The sequence below is a fragment of the Pleurodeles waltl genome, chromosome 1_2 (assembly GCF_031143425.1).
Source record: "Pleurodeles waltl isolate 20211129_DDA chromosome 1_2, aPleWal1.hap1.20221129, whole genome shotgun sequence".
Taxonomy (NCBI): Eukaryota; Metazoa; Chordata; class Amphibia; order Caudata; family Salamandridae; genus Pleurodeles; species Pleurodeles waltl.
This window is the reverse complement of record NC_090437.1, coordinates 687,162,654-687,181,680: the sequence shown is the minus strand read 5'-3', so window position 1 is coordinate 687,181,680 and position 19,027 is coordinate 687,162,654.

Below are 19,027 nucleotides of genomic sequence, written 5' to 3'. Positions count from 1 at the left end.
GGGTGTCCCATCACTATGCCTTCACACTGTGTGAGTCTTTGACCAACTGCTGCAACTGCACGCAAACAACCTGGTAAGGCTGCTGTGACTGGGTCCAAGGTATCTGAAAAATATGCTACCGGTCGGTTTGCACCTCCATGGACCTGTGTCAAGACAGACAAAGAACAAGCATCACGTTCATGACAAAACAGGACAAAAGGCTTTGTGTAATCAGGCATACCTAAAGCTGGAGCCCTGCACATGCATTCCCTCAGCTCAATAAATGCCCTCATCTCTTTCTCAGACATGGTTAGAGTATCTGGGCCATCCTTAATCTCCTTAACTGTCAGTCTCACCAAAGGCTTGGATATAACAAAGAAATTTGGGATCCACTGATGACAGTAACCCACCATTCCCAGAAACATCCTAACATCTCTCCGAGGCGTCGGGGGATTCATCTGCAATATGGCAGTCACTCTTTCCTTGGATATTTTCCTCGACCCCTTCTCAATCAAATGGCCTAGATATTTCACCTCTTTCTGACAATACTGCAGCTTCTTTGGGGACACCTTATGCCCACTCTTTCCCGAGTGGTTCAATAGGGTAATAGTGTCGTACTTGCAGTCATCTCTTGTTTTGGAAGCAATCAACAAATCGTCAATGTACTGCACCAGAGTCGATTGGAAAGGCAGTTCCAATGACTCCAAATCCTTCTTCAAAATTTGATTGAAGATAGATGGTGACTCCGAAAACCCCTGAGGGATCCGACACCAACTGTAAACCTTATCCAGGAATTTAAAACTGAAAAGAAACTGGCTGTCCTCATGAAGAGGCACGGAAAAGAACGCTTGGACCAAATCGACAACTGAGAACCATTCTGCATTGCATGGAACTTGAAACATAATCACGGCCGGATTTGGCACTATTGGGCAACACTTCACCACTATGGGGGTCATTCCTACCCTGGCGGTCCGAGACCGCCAGGGTAGGGGACCGCGGATGCACCGGCAACAGGCTGGCGGTGCATCCAGGCCCATTCTGACCGCGGCGGTAAAGCCGCGGTCAGAAAAGGGAAATCAGTGGTTTCCCGCCGGTTTTCCCCTGGGCTGCAGATTCCTCCAGGGATTCTGACCCCCTTCCCGCCAGCCTGGTTCTGGCGGTTTTGACCGCCAGAACCAGGCTGGCGGGAACGGGTGTCGTGGGGCCCCTGAGGGCCCCTGCAGTGCCCATGCCAATGGCATGGGCACTGCAGGGGCCCCCTAACAGGGCCCCACGTTGATTTCCAGTGTCTGCATAGCAGACACTGGAAATCGCGACGGGTGCAACTGCACCCATCGCACAAAAGCAACTCCGCCGGCTCCATTCGGAGCCAGCTTCATCGTTGCTGTGGCTTTCCCGCTGGGCGGGCGGCCTTTTGGCGGTCGCCCGCCCGCCCGCCCAGTGGGAAAGCCAGAATGACCGCCGCGGTCTTTTGACCGCGGTACGGTCTTCTGGTGGTTCCCGCTTGGCGGGCGGCGACCGCCGCCCGCCAAACTAGGAATCAGCCCCTATGTCTTTCGTAAGTCTTGAACAATTCGGACTTTCCCACAGGGCTTTTTCAGACCCATTATAGGTGAGTTACATGGGCTGCTCATCACTTCTTTCAGAACACACTGCTTCACAAAGTCTGCAATTATCTGCGTCACCTGTATGAGGACATCTTGTGCCATGTGATGCTGCAGTACCTGGGGAAACACGGCATTTGGCTTCCCATCGACTTTGACTGGTTCTACTCCCCTTATCAGCCCCACTTCTTTTCCTGTCAAGTCCTAAACCTTCTCTGTGACTGTCCCCTGCAGGTCTGCGGGCAAATCAGTCATTGTGAACATCGGGAAGAAGCTTATCAAGGGGTACTCTTCATCTGTAGTCTCTGTTTCTGGCTCTGAAATCTGACCATCATCCCCCTCATCATCACTGTTTGTCTGCACCTCAATTCCCACATTCGAACAGGTGATAGAACACCTCGTTTTACACAGTAAGGGCCAGATGTAGGAAGCCTTTTGCATGTCGCAAACTGCGAAAAACGCAGTTTGTGGCATGCAAAAGGCCGAACGCGATGCTCATCCTCAAATTGCGAGTCGGTACCGACTCGCAATTTGGGGATGCCACTCGCAAATAGGAAGGGGTGTTCCCTTCCTATTTGTGACCGCATCGCCATGCTGAGTTGCTTTGTGACCGCGAATGTGGTTGCAAACCAACTCGCAGTTACCACCAGTGTCACACTGGTGGTAACTCATCCGCAAAAGGGAAGGGGTCCCCATGGGACCCCTTCCCCTTTGTGAATGCCAAAGAAAATATTTTTTCAGAGCAGGCAGTGGTCCTATGGACCACTGCCTGCTCTGAAAAAATCGAAACCAAATGGATTCAAAAGTTTTTTCATTTTGCAGCTCGTTTTCCTTTAAGGAAAACGAGCTGCAAAATGAAACAAAAAACTGCTTTATTGAAAAAGCAGTCCCAGACATGGAGGTCTGCTGACTACAGCAGGCCACCATCCCTGTGAGTGCAGGGACTCGCTATGGGGTCGCAAACTGCGACCCACCTCATGAATATTGATGAGGTGGGTCTTTGCGACCCCATAGCGAGTCGCAGAAGGTGTCTGAGACACCTTTCTGCATCCCATTTTGCGAGTTGCAAATTGTGAGTCGGTCAGACTCGCAATTTGCAAGTCGCAAAATTTTAGTTTACTACATCTGGCCCTAAGTCTCTTCCCAGTAGGGACACAGGACTTGAATCACAGACTACAAACCTGTGCAATCCCTGAAAGGTACCAATCTCAAATTGAACCGGATCTGTGATCGGGTTAGTCAGGAGCTGGTTGGCCACTCCCACTACCTTTATTATAAGTCCTGAAAGGGGCAACTTCGGAACCTCTGCACTTCTGACTGTAGAGCGTGTAGCTCCTGTGTCTACCAGAAATGAGACCTTGTGACCCATCACTTTCCCTTGCACATAAGGTCCCCTCTGATCTACTTCTAGGGACGCTGCAAGCCTGCACTCCTCACTATCCGAACTGTCATCCGACCGTTCATCGTTTATTTCATTCTCACCATGCAATGGGAACTATTGTACTGTATTATTTTGACTCATTGTTTGACCTGTGACCTGTTGAGGAAGCATCACCTGTTGCTGTCCCATCAGAGCTAGAGGAAACTGCATTTGCTGTCCAGGTACCACGGGAATCTGCTGTTGCACCTGCTGCACCTGCACTGGTTGTACACGTGGCATTTGCACTTGTTGCATGGGCTGGAGACCTTGCATCTGAACCATGTTATTCTGAACGTTCGGATTAGGACCCCTCATTCTTGGTCCTTTAACATTTTGAAATGCATCGACATCATTGCTTTGTTGAACAACGCCCTGCTGCACCATCATCGGGCATTCCCGCTTCCAATGTCCCACGCCCCCGCATGCATGGCATGGTAACACCTTCTTCCTCCCTTGCACGTCATTTTGTACCACAACAGTTTTCAAATCTGGACCACGGTTCACAAAACCTACCCGACCTCGACCTCTCGCCTGGCCCTGAAACATTCTGTTTCCTTGCGGCTGTTGCACCATCTGCTGCACCCCATTTCCCTGCCTTCCTGGCCCTGCCTTAATTTGCATCACCATCACATTCTCTTTCAACTTCCTCTGCTTCAACTCAAGCTCATCACTACAGTATTTTGCATACTGTAACACCTCATCAATTGGCTTCGCTTGCCAGCAGATCAAATGATTCTTTATCATCTGGCTAATCTCTGGTCTTAGCCCTTCAACAAACCTGAACACAAGGTGATTCATATCTTTCGGTTCTATGACCTCGGTACCACTGTAATGCTTGAATGCTTTCAGCAGCCTCTCATAGTAAGCATGTATCGATTCTTTACCTTCCTGTGCCGTTCGGTCAATCTTTTGCCAATCAATATTTTGCGGCAACACTTTCTGCTTCAAAAACTCAATTACTTTATAGTTATACTTCATTACCTCCGGAGAGGGTGCTCGGTAACCCTATCCCTTGCCGGTTCTGCAGTTGGCCAGTCAACACTTCTCTTGCACTTGAGCCACAAATCAGCAGGAACAATGATCTCAAACAAGGTATTCAAGTCTTCCCAGAGACACTTCGCAAGCTTCACAAATCTATCTGTCTGCTGGTACCACTCTATCGGCTTTTCCCTCAGCCTGGGGAAGTTATTTGTGAATGACAAAATGTCACCTCTAGACCACGGTACATGGACAAGAACCCTTCCAGCCGTCTCTCTCATGGGTAGCATTTTTATTGTACAGAAATCTGGCACTGGTTTTGGCTGCTGCTGCTCCAAGTAGTCACTTTTCCTTTTATCTCTCTTCTTTGCCCATCTGCCTTCCCACTTCCTAAAGCTCCCAAAACCTGCACACTTTGTAGTATCTCCTTAAGGTGGGCCTTCATTCCAGTAGACCTCATGTGATCAAAATCTTTAGGCTCAAAGTCTAATCGGTAACTCCTCTTCAGATGCTTAGTATTGTCCAAGTCTATGCCATATTTGTCTGCCAGGTTTGCCAACCTTTGATGCACCTTGTTCACTTCTTTAGTTATTTTCGGGCACAGATATCTCAATTCTGCTTCAGTGTACGACTCTAACCTGTTCACTCCCATGCTCCCTTCAACTAACTCGGCTGCTTCCATGCCCAACCTTACAAAATTCAAGTATTCCTCTCTCTCTGACCGCTGTGCTGTCGCAAGAGTAGTCTGTGGTGAATTCAGCTTGTCTAACCATTCATTCAATTGTTGCACCGTTAAACCTTGCAACAAAATATTTACAGCCTATATCGTTGGTTGTTGCGACGCATTCGCACCTGGGACCTGGGTGTGAGAAATCCCAACCCTGAGTGTCTCATGGCATCTGGAGGAACCCCTATCGAACTGAAGTCTAACAGAGACCTCGACCTTTCTACCATCTGTTCCACTGGGCTTATCCCTTGAGAGTTCCCTATGAACCCTCCTCTTGTCATATCCTGGGTCATTACCCCCTGATCACACATGCTAGGCTTATCCTGAGTGTACAATGGTACTGGTGGACCAACCATAATAGGTAGGGATATGGCGGCTGGTGCTGGCTTATTCCCCACCACCTGTGGAACACTGGCCCCCATATTTTGGTTCATTATCCGTGCCGTAGCTATCTGCGGTCCCGTGACCGGAGTGTAACTCGGAACCATCTGTGGCTGTGGCTGGGGCAGTAAAAGTGGAGTTGGCTCAATGTGCACTAATTTTGATCTCGCATATGCCTGGTCAGGCGGCACCATCAAGCTCGTAGTGGTTTCTAATACCGGGACATGAGGGTAGAGCCTCTGAATTGGTGGTGGCTGCAACTGTGTCTGCATCTCTGGAGCAGTGGACACACTGACACTATTCTGTACTGGAGCTGGTGTTGCGACTGCATTTACTTGTGCTGTATTCGCTGTTCCCTGATTCTGTGTTGAATTTACAGGACCTGCACTAGTACTTGGTCTATTGTCATCCATGGCATATAGCGGTGGACGATCATGTATCAACTGATTTAGGAACTCATCATCATCTGAGTCATCTGCATCTGCCCAAGACTTGTTATTCTCTTTCCCTTCGTTGGAGCCCTTGTCTGTTTTGCAAATGGCCTTTCTTCCCTGCGTCTCAGCTTCCTGGGCTATCGCCGGAAACATCCTAACACCGTCCATTATCTCTCTTCTCCACATTCTGTTTTCACTATCCCATCTAGCCTCCGCTAGTGTATTTTCTGCCTTTTCATCCTCCTCTCAAATTTCTGTTGACGTTGTCGTATGGCCATCAATTCCCAAATCGCCAATGCCTCAAACTGTGCTGGCCCCGGAGGCGGCTTTTGCTCATTCAGTGCCTTCTGCAAATTCTCTAGAACCCCTATGTTGAATGTCCCATTCGCTGGAAACGCCAAACACCCATCTTTCTCTGTTAATTTGCACCATTGCTTTAGCCAAAGACATGGCGCGACTCCCTTCTCCTCCATCACAGCATTTGCCGGAGTATCCTCTGGCGGTGTGGGCTCCCCCACACTTGCGCTAATGTACACATCTCCCCTCAAATCGCTCTTTAAAGCCTTGAAGAACTTCATTTTTGCGTCTTTTATTTAATTTATGACTAAATCAGGAAGTGACTTTAATTCTCAGAACACTCTTTGCCTACCTTCTCAACCAATTGCCTCTCACGGACGGCTGCCAATCCGTGAGCGACCCATCTCACTAACTGACCTATTCCAGCGCGGCTCCTATGACGTCACACCCACACACACTGCAGCTGACAAAATCTTGCGGCTTGTCTCCCTCACTCTCGATTCACACGACTAATGCAATATATTGCGAGCACTAACAAAACTCAAATTTGATAGTTTACTACAGGAAGGATAACACAATCGCTTCAGAACTTTACAGAGATTTCACTTGAAGCCTCGGCCGCTACTCTCTCCTTCTCAGATCCCGCACTCGCAAGCGGAATTCGTTGCTGATTGAAAAGAAATAAATTATTTGTAAGACAAAGATTAATCATTTCTATTAACATGTCATTATGTTGGAAAAATTGGCTATTTCGTTGGCATAAAAAGAATTCACATGCTTTTATTCCTATATTGTGTTCAATATTAGTATACAAGGATACAACATCCATTGTTATCAATTTGTAAGAATCCTGCTAAGGGACACTTTCAGAGTGTTGCAATAGATCCCTTGTATCAAGTAAATAGGAATTTAAATTGCATACTAGAGGTGCCAGAAAAAAGTCTATATAATTTGTCATAGGTTCCAATAGCGATGCATTTGCTGATATTATGGTCTTCCTGGAGGGTTTGTTGAGTGTTTATTGATTTTATGCAAAAAATTCATAATGGGAGTCGTTGGATGTTCCACCGTTAAGTATTTCACTTAATCCAAATCAATTAAGCCTTGCTTTTCCCACTGTGTCAATCGCTGGTGAATTTTTTCTTTCAATTTTCTTGTTGGATTGAATGTGATTGGTTTGTAACAAGTTGTGTCAGAGAGTTGACGCATTGCTTCTTTTACATAATCTGATTTGTTTTGTATTACAATATTCCCACCCTTATCCGCAAGTTTTATTTCCACGGTTGCATCCAATTGTAAATCGCGAAGGGCTTGTTGCTCCGATACCGATAAATTGCTCTTATGCCTGTACCAATGTTTCCTGTATAAATCATAAATAACCATCTCAGCAAACTGATCAACTTTATTGCCGACTGGTAGTGCAGGATACAACCTTGATTTTGGTTTCTTTCCTGTGAGACCTGCTCCTAAAGGAATTATTGCCTCAGCATCTATTATTAAATTCTCATTTGTTGTTACATTTAAATTCAGCAAAGTCATAAGTGTGTCTTTATCTTGCACCATTAAATCATACCTTGTATGAAATGTATGTCTTGCATTTCATTCCTATTTGCCTCTTTGAATATCTTCGCATCTTTAATTTTGCGTATGTATTTGTACAGATCAATTCTTGTTTGTACAATATCCATATCAGTGTCGGGGCAAAAACTCAAACCCTTCTTTAATAAAGATTCCTCTGCCGGGGACATTACTCTACTCAATAAATGTATTACATCAGTTCTTGAACAGTGCTGCAGTTTGCGCTCTGGTGTTCCTTTGTTTTGCCTCTCTGTCCCCTTCTTGCACATTTATTCTTCTTGCACCCCGCGCTCGTCATCTCCCTCTTCCTTGGACTTGTTGGTCCTTTGATTGTTGGTGGAGAGAGAGGCACATTTTGTTTAGCAAGGTGGATTTTTGTTCCTTCAGAATTATGGCTCCTCCCTCTCCTTCACTTAAATCTGTGTCTGTTGATATTGATTCCATGCTGGATTTTTCAGATTGTGATGCCTCAATTTATTCCTTTTGTCTCGCATTATGATATTTCCTAGCGAAACGTGTCGGGTGTTTTCATATGTATTGAACGGAGCTCTGCAATAAAGCAGGAGAGTGTGCAACAGCTCTGGAGTGCTGTTCATTTCCTAAAAAAAAGGGAAAACTGGCAAATATATATATATATATATATATATATATATATATATATATATATATATATAGCGCAATCACTTTTGTCAACGTGTGTGGTTTCCCTGGGGGCTGCAACCAGCCTACAGGAAAACCACACCCAAATATAAAAGTGATCTCTTTACATATATATATATATATATATATATATATATATATATATATATATATATTCACCACCAGTTCTCTTGCATTTGCAGCTTGCGTCTTCAAAGCAATGCACATACTTCAACTGACGCGTTTTAACTGTAGCTTTTAGGCAGCAATAAAAAAAGTCAAGTAACTCTTGTGATTATGTTTCTGCTAGGAAAGGATCTGACTTTTGTCTAGTGGCAGTTTTAATGCCATAAAGTAGCGCAGAATGTTTATATGCCTACTGAAAGGATCAAAACTGTATTATATGTGAATAGCTGAGTGGATTAGTAAAGCCAACCATTACATGCGCTATAATACAAATGAAATGTATGTGCGAGGGGTGCTATGGAGAGATGAAATGCACTTTTGCTGGGTGGTAGCGAGGGAATCGGAGGAGGAGGTAATGGGAGTGGGAGAACCAATAATGATTGTTGGACTGGGCACTAAAGACTGTGACGATTGGTATATGACAAGGTGATGTAATAGTGTGTCTTTTTTGTTTTTTTGAGTGTCTTGAGAGAACATGCTGATTGAGGGAAGAAGTAAAGGTAAGGTGACCTCTAGTGCTGCAGGTATCACACACACACCCACCAGACTTTTTGTGACAGTCTACATAGGCTAGTGTTTTAGAGTGACGGTTTTGCCAGTAGCAGAGATGGCATCTCGTTGGATGACTGCTACTCAAGCCCTAACTCGGGTTATAGAGGACATCTCTGACGTAGGATTAGAGACTGAGACAGCAGATACTGAGACAGCATCTGAGGGATAGGGCAATGGCGCAGACTCTGGGAGTGATTTTTCAGTCATAGGAGTCCCATTTGATAACTCCTCTTCCAGTGATTATGAGGGAGGTGATGAGGACTGTCCTGCTGTCCCTTTGCAAGCACAGCCTGTGCAGCGGGACAATAGTGGGTTAGCCCAACCCAGAGAGCAGGTGCATGCGGCGGCAAGCAAAGAGAGAGTGCTCTCTTGTGAGCTCCCCAATTTAGTCAAGCCCCAAATTCCACCATCCAAATCGTATTGTGGAGACATCAAAATTATCTGTCACAAAACAACCTGGTTTTGTAAGGCAGGCACCTGCGTTTTTGACCTGGGCTCGGCAGCCATATAGGGAAACCTACCAAACCCAGACATTTCTGGATACTAGACATCCGGGGGAGTCCAGAGAAGTGTGACTTGTGTGGATTCCCCAAAGTTTTCTTACCCAGATGACCATGCAAAGCTGAAATATTGAATAAAAACTCAATTTTTCCTTGCATTTCTGTCACACAAACTACAGGAATATGCTGGGACCATCAAAATTCCTACCACCCAGTGTTTCCCCACCTGTCCTGATAAAAACGCTTCCCCACTTGAGTGCCTGTACCTAGTGCCTGTACCAGGAATGGATCACCCCAGGGTCAACAGTTTCCCTCATGTAAGGACCAACATTGACCGTTGTGTGATCTATTCCTGACACGGACACTAGGCCTACCCACACAAGTGAGGTACCATTTTTATTGGTTGGGAGACTTGGTGAATGCTGTGTTGAAGGACATTTGTGCCTCCTCTCAGATTCCAGAACTTTCTTTCACCAAAATGTGAGGAAACAGTGTTTTTTTTGCCAAATATTGAGGCTTACAAAGGATTTTGGGCAACAGAACCTGGTTGGAGCCCCACAAGTTACCCCATTCTGAATTCCCCTAGGTGTATAGTTTTTAAAAATGTATAGGTTTGCTAGGTTTCCCTAGGTGCCGGCTGAGTGAGAGGCCAAAGACCACAGTTGCAAAAAACAGCTCTGTTTTCCTTGGGAAAATTAGATGTGTCCATGTTGTGTTTTGGGGCACTTCCTGTCGCGAGCACTAGGCCTATCCACACAAGTGATGTGTCATTTTTATCAGGAGACTTGGGTGAATGCTGGGTGGAAGGAAATTTGTGGCTCCTCTCAGATTCCAGAACTTTCTTTCACAGAAATGTAAGGAAAATGTGTTTTTTGGGGCCAAATTGTGAAGTTTGCAAAGGATTCTGGTTAACAACCTGGTGAGAGCCCCACAAGTCAGACCATCTTGGATTCCCCTAGGTGTCTAGTTTTCAGAAATGCACAGGTTTGGTAGGTTTCCTTAGGTGCCGGCTGAGATAGAGGCCAACATCCACAGCTAGGCACTTTGCAAAAAACAGCTCTGTTTTCTTTGGGAAAATGTGATGTGTCCACGCTGCATTTTGGGGCATTTCCTGTTGCGGGCACTTGGCCTACCCACACATCCCCGGGGCATCCGAAAACCTCTGAGTGCTGTAAATCGATGCAAAGCCTTCCCTGGGTGAAAAATAAATGACGCATCACCATGTGCGGCCCAAGAAATCGACGCACACCTTTCTGTTTTCAACACATCTCCTCCTCTGCAGTTCCTTGCTGAAATCTGTAACGCAAACCAAGTACTTTGTGCTTGCAAGAGACACTTGTCGCTTTTTAAGAGACCAAAGACACTTTATATCATTTTTTACAGTGATATTTCAAAATATACCTGTTGCATCTTAATCGTTTTAACCTGCATCTTACCAGATAAATATTATATATTTTTCTAAACACTCTGTGGTGTATTTTGGTGGTGTTCTACTGTGTTATTACATGACTTATTGCACAAATACTTTACACAATGCCTTCTAAGTTAACCCTGAGTGCTCAGTGCCAAGCTACTAGAGGGTGGGCACAGGATAATTTGGATTGTGTGTGACTTACCCTGACTAGAGTGAGGGCCCTTGCTTGCACAGGGGGTAACCTGACTGCCAACAAAAGACCCCATTTCTAACAGTCATGCTTGAAAATACTGAAGCAAGGACCTGGTTAACAAAACAACAAGCATCTGCAAAATCAAAAGGTCTGGTTTTAATATGATAAGACATACAAATTAAGGCATGAAGAACACTGTATTTTTACCCACCTGTATTTCACATATTAGCACCAAAATCAGTCACATCACTTACTTTGCACTCACAAAATGCACACCACCGGCATCCTAATTCATCCTACAGCAAAAGCCATAGTGTCTCTCCCACACAGGGACCAGTCAACTGCCTAGCAGTGATAACGCGTCCCGACCTAGGTACTTCACTTGCACGGGGACTTGTTTTAGGCCGATAAACCTTTTGACCCTGATTGGAGACACCTCAAGACGAGATATCTATTCCACATTTCAATCACTAGAGCAATAACATCATCAATATTCACAATAAAGAATCAACCAAATTTGTTAATTGCACTAATAAGAACTTAAACACAATAGGACCTCTCAGTCATGAATAACCACACTCGATTTAGTAAGGTTTATTAGATTTATTCCCTCTTGGTTACAATCTACTAGCAAGTTTATTAGTCTCAATACCAGAAAACACATCAATAACGTCACAATGTGGCAACTTGAATATGACTTAAGCAAAGCAAAGATCATGAACATTAGAACAAAGCACGACGTCAACATGAATCAACTTTAGCAGAGTAGCATTAATACGTTATTCAACAAAGCAAAAATCCAGTCATTTGTCCATTTGCACCCAATGTCGGTGAACTCCTTAACTAGCCTCAAATTAGCATCAGCATGTTGGGCTTCATACAAAACACTTTGGTAACACAAATTTGGAAAACATCTAGCTATGGTCTTCTATCAAAGAGCAGTTGGTACCTAGAAAGAAAAGGCAAACAGACAATTACAATTTCATTATCATATAGTTACCCTCCGTAATGGGTCAGCATACAGAATCAGTCTTCGTCCTCAGGACAGCAGTCGATTCGTCATCAGCCGGGGTAAGCAGCAAAGTTCAGCAAGACAGGGCAATAAGGAATACTTCCCTCATAAGGAGGAAAAGTAAGTATCGGGCAAGGCCAAAAAGGGTTGAGGATGGTTTAAGGAATCAAGCAGCAAGGACTAAATCAGAATATCAGAGCAACACTAAGAGTGTCCCTCTAATGTCTCAGTAAGAGACATGAAAATGGCTGAGTAAAGTGGCAGGATAAAGGCACGCAAATGGCTCAGGAAAAATTGGCTGATTTCTCCTTGTGATGCGTCGTTAAATTGAATTCTCCAGACAAGTCTCTAATTTCCAATTGGTCCGTATTTGGCACACCATTATCGCTATCCAATAGTCTGTTGGTCCCCCTACTAGAATTTTCACCTAAAACAGTTCTTATGCAGTTCATTGGTTCCTGTGATTTACGTCTTCAATGGGTAGAATATCAGGTAGAAAAAGTAACACTCCTTGCTTTAGTCAGTAGCTCCATTGTCTTTACCAGTTTGAGCGACCTTGTACCTGTTGCGAATTACACTGTTGCATTCAACAAGAATGTCTCCTTGAGCAAGTCGGGTCTCATGAGAAAGAATTTACTACGGTTACACACATCTCTAGCTTCTGGAAAAGTACAGCTTTATGTCCTTCAGGAAGACAGCACAGTGCACGTTAGAAAAATGCATTTAATATGAGACCAGGCAGCTAGGCCCAGACCCTTGCTAACTAAGGCCTAATGATTAATTCAAGAAAATCTTCACATATAACTCTTAATGCTAGAACAGAATCATACATTAGTACATTAATAATCCACTATTAATCTATTCCATTTATCATCGTACACATTGGTGGCCACTCCCCGTGGGCACATTTCAAACGCATATGTTAATATTAGTCTGTCACGTTTTCTATGCAGCTTCATTACGCATTATTTTGCAAGCAGTTCATGTTAAATTTTGATTCTAAAAGCTACACTCCAACAATCCCTCCTCTGATGACTCTTGTTATCACACAAATCCTTTCTTCACAATTCGTTCATTTTCTTATCTCCTTCATTTCTATTTCTTCCCTTGATTTTGTCTTTTCATATTTTGCTCTGAACATTTTCTCCCTTTTCTTTTCTTCCCTCCTCGCATTATGTTTTGCCAAGTTTTCTTTAATCCTTTTGCTAATTTTGCACGATAACCATAGCCCAAATGAACAAGCCAGAATAATCACTATTCCGTGTGTTAATTTTCCCAATATCCCATGCCAAAGACTACTAAACCAACTTCCCACATGCGCAAGTCCTTTTCCAACCTTTTCCCAAACTCCTGGTTCCTTCAATTCCTTCAAATCTGCACTATCTCTTGTTAGGTTAGTAAGCATACTTCTAATCTCATTGCTATTGTCAGGTATGTAGGCACAGTGGTGACGCTCATTAAGCATCTTACAGACTCCGCCACTTTTCGCTAAAAGAATGTCTAAAGCAAGCCTGTTTTGAAGAGTCATAGCCCTCTCCGCAGCAAGTTCAGTATCCATCAGGAGTATCGCTCCTGTGAAATTTGTCAGCATGTTATCCACAATAGTAGACAACTTCTGAATCTTTATGGAGTTTAAGACAACCCCTACTGAAGGAATTATCGCTCCAAATATGTCCCCTAATACACCAGCAGCAGTTTCTCTCTTTTGTCTAGCACAAAGTAATTCTGTCACTTTCGGGAATTTCTTCAAGTCCTCTAGCTGGTAAATCTTTGGGAAAACTATTCCCAAATAACATGTCCCATACCATCCCTTTGGAAGACGGTAATAGGCATTAAGTCCACAAATATAATAGACCCCTGGGATCGCTTGATCCATTCCATTTAGCATGAACGTCCATTTATTCTGAAACAAAAACACATGCTTACATTCACTCGTTCCCACAAACACATTATCATAATATGACTTTGGCCGTGTTATGCAAAGCTTACCTACATGTCGAGTGTCTAAAGCTAGTTTCCCTTGTTCCCTAATTCCGTTGTAGCTATTACTAAGAAAGGATCGTTGCTGCAAGCCCTTTTCTAATTTCCCCTTTAAAACCCTCCTTCTATCTTCGGTGTGATCTAAAAAGCTTTTCTCTTCAGGTGTAAGCAAGCATGTCAAATTGATGCGGTGTGCATATGACGTACGAATTGTTACTCTAGGTTCAAAGAACCCTTTAATCAGCTTTATGGCATAATATTTAGCTACACTATTCAAATCTTCTATGATGGGCATATAAGAGAACACAAGATCATAGTTAGGGTAAAAATATTGCACTTCTTCTTGGTTATAGAAACGCGTTAGTAGTAAACTACAACTTATCCCATAAGTTAGGGGCAAACTGTGATATGTAACTCCCTCTTGCACCGAAACAGGAATTTGTGTACACACATAACAAGCTTTCGCATCCATAGTGTCAACATACTCACTTAGCAAGCGATAGAAAACATTAGTAGACAGTTCCCCCTTTGTGTTAGTTCCGTCATACAGATACTTTGTATCTTGCTCAAACCTCTCCCAAGGTGTTAGTGTAGCAGTTTTGGAAACTGTGGCATTGTTAGCTTCATTCTCATCCACCAAGCGCATCTCCACAAACAAAGCTATAATAAATATCACACACACAGCACCCAAAGCAACACCCAAATATTTACAATGCTTACTCCCCTCAATGTCATCTCCCGTGTTAGGCATGATCTGTAAAGAATGAGGATGGTTAAAGCTTTTTCCTTTTTTTTCTCTTTTTTCCCAGCAAGACTAAGCAAAGTCTCTCTTTAGCAAATATTGACAGCTTTCTCATTCGCTCCCAGGGTCCTTTGTCAATCCAGTTAGCAGCTTGTCACAATCAGTTTTCAAAAGTCAATTCAGATTAACAGTGACACATCCGGTTATTTATCATTCTCTTTTCTCAGGTTTCTCAACTTGATTTCAACTTAACACAGTCTCTTTTCCTTGTGGCCAACTCAGGTACCATAGTATTGACCTGAGACTTCTCGATCAAAACAGAATGAAAAGAATTCTTGTTGCCACTCAGCTGAAGTTGCATAAGCCCATTCAGGACCAGCGTATCTTCTGTTTGCTATTCTCTTTCTTTTCAATTTGCGGTCACCTTGGAACTCTCCTTTCTCAGATCTTCTTTCCTCGTCGTATCTATCTCCTCCTCAATTGTCTCATCGACAACCACTTTTCCTTTTGTCACTTGCGGTTCTGGCCACTTATGTCCATTCAGTGTCCCTTCATAGTTTGGCTTTCCTTGTTGCTGTTCAACGCCCTCCTCTTGTGCTATGGTGTTCTCTCCTGCTGGACCTGCAAGCGACTCAAGAGGAGTACGGGCACTCTGACTTCCTTCCGCCTCAACTCCTTCGCCTTCTGGGTCTGTCAGGAGCTCAACTTCAAACCCGTATCTGTCTGCTTCTGGGAGAACCTCTCCTTGTGTCGGTCCTCCTGGTGCCTCAGTTGAGATAGGCTCACTGTTACCCCTCTGGATACCTGCTGCTGTTTGAGTGACCAAGCCGTCCTCAACGGGCTCTCCTGTAGTCTCAGTTCCCCTTTGATTACTCTCCGGCCATGAGACTTCCTTTTCTGTAGCTGTTATTTTCGACAACTCAATTTCCTCATCAGTTGGACACGTCACCTTCTTTGTGTGACTGGCATGGATCCAGTTTGGAATTCCCGCACACTTCACAGCAGTTGTAGTTGTCAGTATTACCTGATATGGCCCCTTCCAACGTGGCTCCAAACACGACTTCCTCACGTGTTTCTTGACAACAACCCAGTCACCAGCTTTCAGGTTGTGACCTGGATCATTTATCGGTGGCAGTGTGGTTTCTTCCACCTGGTGAGAGAAAGAGCGGACCACGTCAGCCAGACCCTTGCAGTAGTCCAACACCACATCATCCGTGATCTTCACAAGAGCATTCGCAGGCACTGCGGGCAACCTCATAGCTCGTCCCATGAGAATTTCATGAGGAGACAGACCTATTTTCTTGTTAGGTGTGTTTCTCATTGACATTAGCACTAAGGGCAAGGCATCAGGCCCTTTCAAATTCGTGGCTGCACACATTTTCGCCATTCTTGACTTTAGAGTACCATTTATTTGCTCAACTAGTCCTGATGCTTCAGGATGGTAATTGCAATGCAACTTCTGTTCAATGTTTAGGGCGGCACACAAGAGCTTAACCACCTCATTGTTGAAGTGACTTCCTCTATCTGATTCTAAAGAGATCGGAAACCCGAAACGTGGTATCAATTCCCTAAGCAGCAACTTCGCTACTGTGAGGCTTTCATTCCTACATGTGGGGTAAGCTTCAATCCAATGACCAAAGATGCACACAATCACCAGCACGTATCTCAGACCTCCACACACAGGCATCTCAAAAAAATCCAATTGCATTCTGCTAAATGGACCTCCTGCTCTCCCAATGTGGCTCAAATTCACCACTGTTACTTTCCCGCATTCATCTTTTGACAGATGATGCACCTGTGACAAATCACTTCTGCGGCTTGTCTGAATTTTGGATTGAACCAATCAATTTTGAACAACCTGATCATGGTGTCTCTCCCAATAAGTGCTTGCCCATGGTAAAACCTCGCAAATTGTGACAGAAGACTGTTGGGCAAAACCATTTTCCCCTCATCTGAAACCCACAGATCATCTGGTCTTTGAACACACTGCAATTTTAGCCAAGAGCGTTTCTCTTCTCTGCTGGCACGACCCTGCAACAATTTTAATTCTTCCATCGTGTCAACCACCCTCAATGCGTAACCTGTGCATGTCTCATTCTCAGTTTCAGGTAACAATTCCCACTGATCCTTGAATGATATATACAGTTTAATGCACAAAACCTTGCGACTTGATCTGCATATCCGTTTCCCATTGACACAAAGTCTTGTGATTTCACACGAGCACTGCATTTCACCGCGGCAATTTCAAGAGGTAACTGAATCGCGTGCAACAACTCCTTAATTCTTTCACCATTTTTCACTGGAGAACCAGAAGAGGTCATGAAACCCCTCTGGGATCATAGCCGACCAAAGTCATGGACAATTCCAAATCCATATCTGCTATCAGTATAGATAGTCACTTTCAGCTTGTCAGCGGCATGGTATGCACTAGTAAGAGCAACCAATTCAGCCACTTGAGGAGAGTATACTCTTTCAAGCCAAGATGCTTCTAGGATACCAGTGATTGTACACACAGCGTATCCGGCTCTCAGTACTCCTACTGAGTCTCTCAATCATGAGCCATCAACAAAGATAGTGTAATCATTCTCTTCCAATTGGGTATCTTTAATGTCAGGTCTTGGTTTGGTGCACAGTTCTGTTACCTCAAGACAATCATGTTCAGCCTCATCAACCTCTGTATTCTCATTTGGAAGCAAAGTTGGTGGGTTTAATACAGTACACCGTTTCAGTGACACATTTGGTGATCCCAATATAATTGTCTCAGTCGGGCATTTGTCATGTGCTGAGTTTTTGTTCTAGTTAACAAGATTTCAACTGAGTGTGAGACCATAACTGTTAAGGGGTGTCCCATCACTATGCCTTCACACTGTGTGAGTCTTTGACCAACTGCTGCAACTGCACGCAAACAACCTGGTAAGGCTGCTGTGACTGGGTCCAAGGTAGCTGAAAAATATGCTACCGGTCGGTTTGCACCTCCATGGACCTGTGTCAAGACAGACAAAGACCAAGCATCACGTTCATGACAAAACAGGACAAAAGGCTTTGTGTAATCAGGCATACCTAAAGCTGGAGCCCTGCACATGCATTCCCTCAGCTCAATAAATGCCCTCATCTCTTTCTCAGACATGGTTAGAGTATCTGGGCCATCCTTAATCTCCTTAACTGTCAGTCTCACCAAAGGCTTGGATATAACAAAGAAATTTGGGATCCACTGATGACAGTAACCCACCATTCCCAGAAACATCCTAACATCTCTCCGAGGCGTCGGGGGATTCATCTGCAATATGGCAGTCACTCTTTCCTTGGATATTTTCCTCGACCCCTTCTCAATCAAATGGCCTAGATATTTCACCTCTTTCTGACAATACTGTAGCTTCTTTGGGGACACCTTATGCCCACTCTTTCCCGAGTGGTTCAATAGGATAATAGTGTCGTACTTGCAGTCATCTCTTGTTTTGGAAGCAATCAACAAATCGTCAATGTACTGCACCAGAGTCGATTGGAAAGGCAGTTCCAATGACTCCAAATCCTTCTTCAAAATTTGATTGAAGATAGATGGTGACTCCGAAAACCCCTGAGGGATCCGACACCAACTGTAAACCTTATCCAGGAATTTAAAACTGAAAAGAAACTGGCTGTCCTCATGAAGAGGCACGGAAAAGAACGCTTGGACCAAATCGACAACTGAGAACCATTCTGCATTGCATGGAACTTGAAACATAATCACGGCCGGATTTGGCACTATTGGGCAACACTTCACCACTATGGGGGTCATTCCTACCCTGGCGGTCCGAGACCGCCAGGGTAGGGGACCGCGGATGCACCGGCAACAGGCTGCCGGTGCATCCAGGCCCATTCTGACCGCGGCGGTAAAGCCGCGGTCAAAAAAGGGAAATCAGTGGTTTCCCGCCGGTTTTCCCCTGGGCTGCAGATTCCTCCAGGGATTCTGACCCCCTTCCCGCCAGCCTGGTTCTGGCAGTTTTGACCGCCAGAACCAGGCTGGCGGGAACGGGTGTCGTGGGGCCCCTGAGGGCCCCTGCAATGCCCATGCCAATGGCATGGGCACTGCAGGGGCCCCCTAACAGGGCCCCACATTGATTTCCAGTGTCTGCATAGCAGACACTGGAAATCGCGACGGGTGCAACTGCACCCATCGCACAAAAGCAACTCCGCCGGCTCCATTCGGAGCCGGCTTCATCGTTGCTGTGGCTTTCCCGCTGGGCGGGCGGCCTTTTGGCGGTCGCCCGCCCGCCCAGTGGGAAAGCCAGAATGACCGCCGCGGTCTTTTGACCGCGGTACGGTCTTCTGGTGGTTCCCGCTTGGCGGGCGGCGACCGCCGCCCGCCAAACTAGGAATCAGCCCCTATGTCTTTCGTAAGTCTTGAACAATTCGGACTTTCCCACAGGGCTTT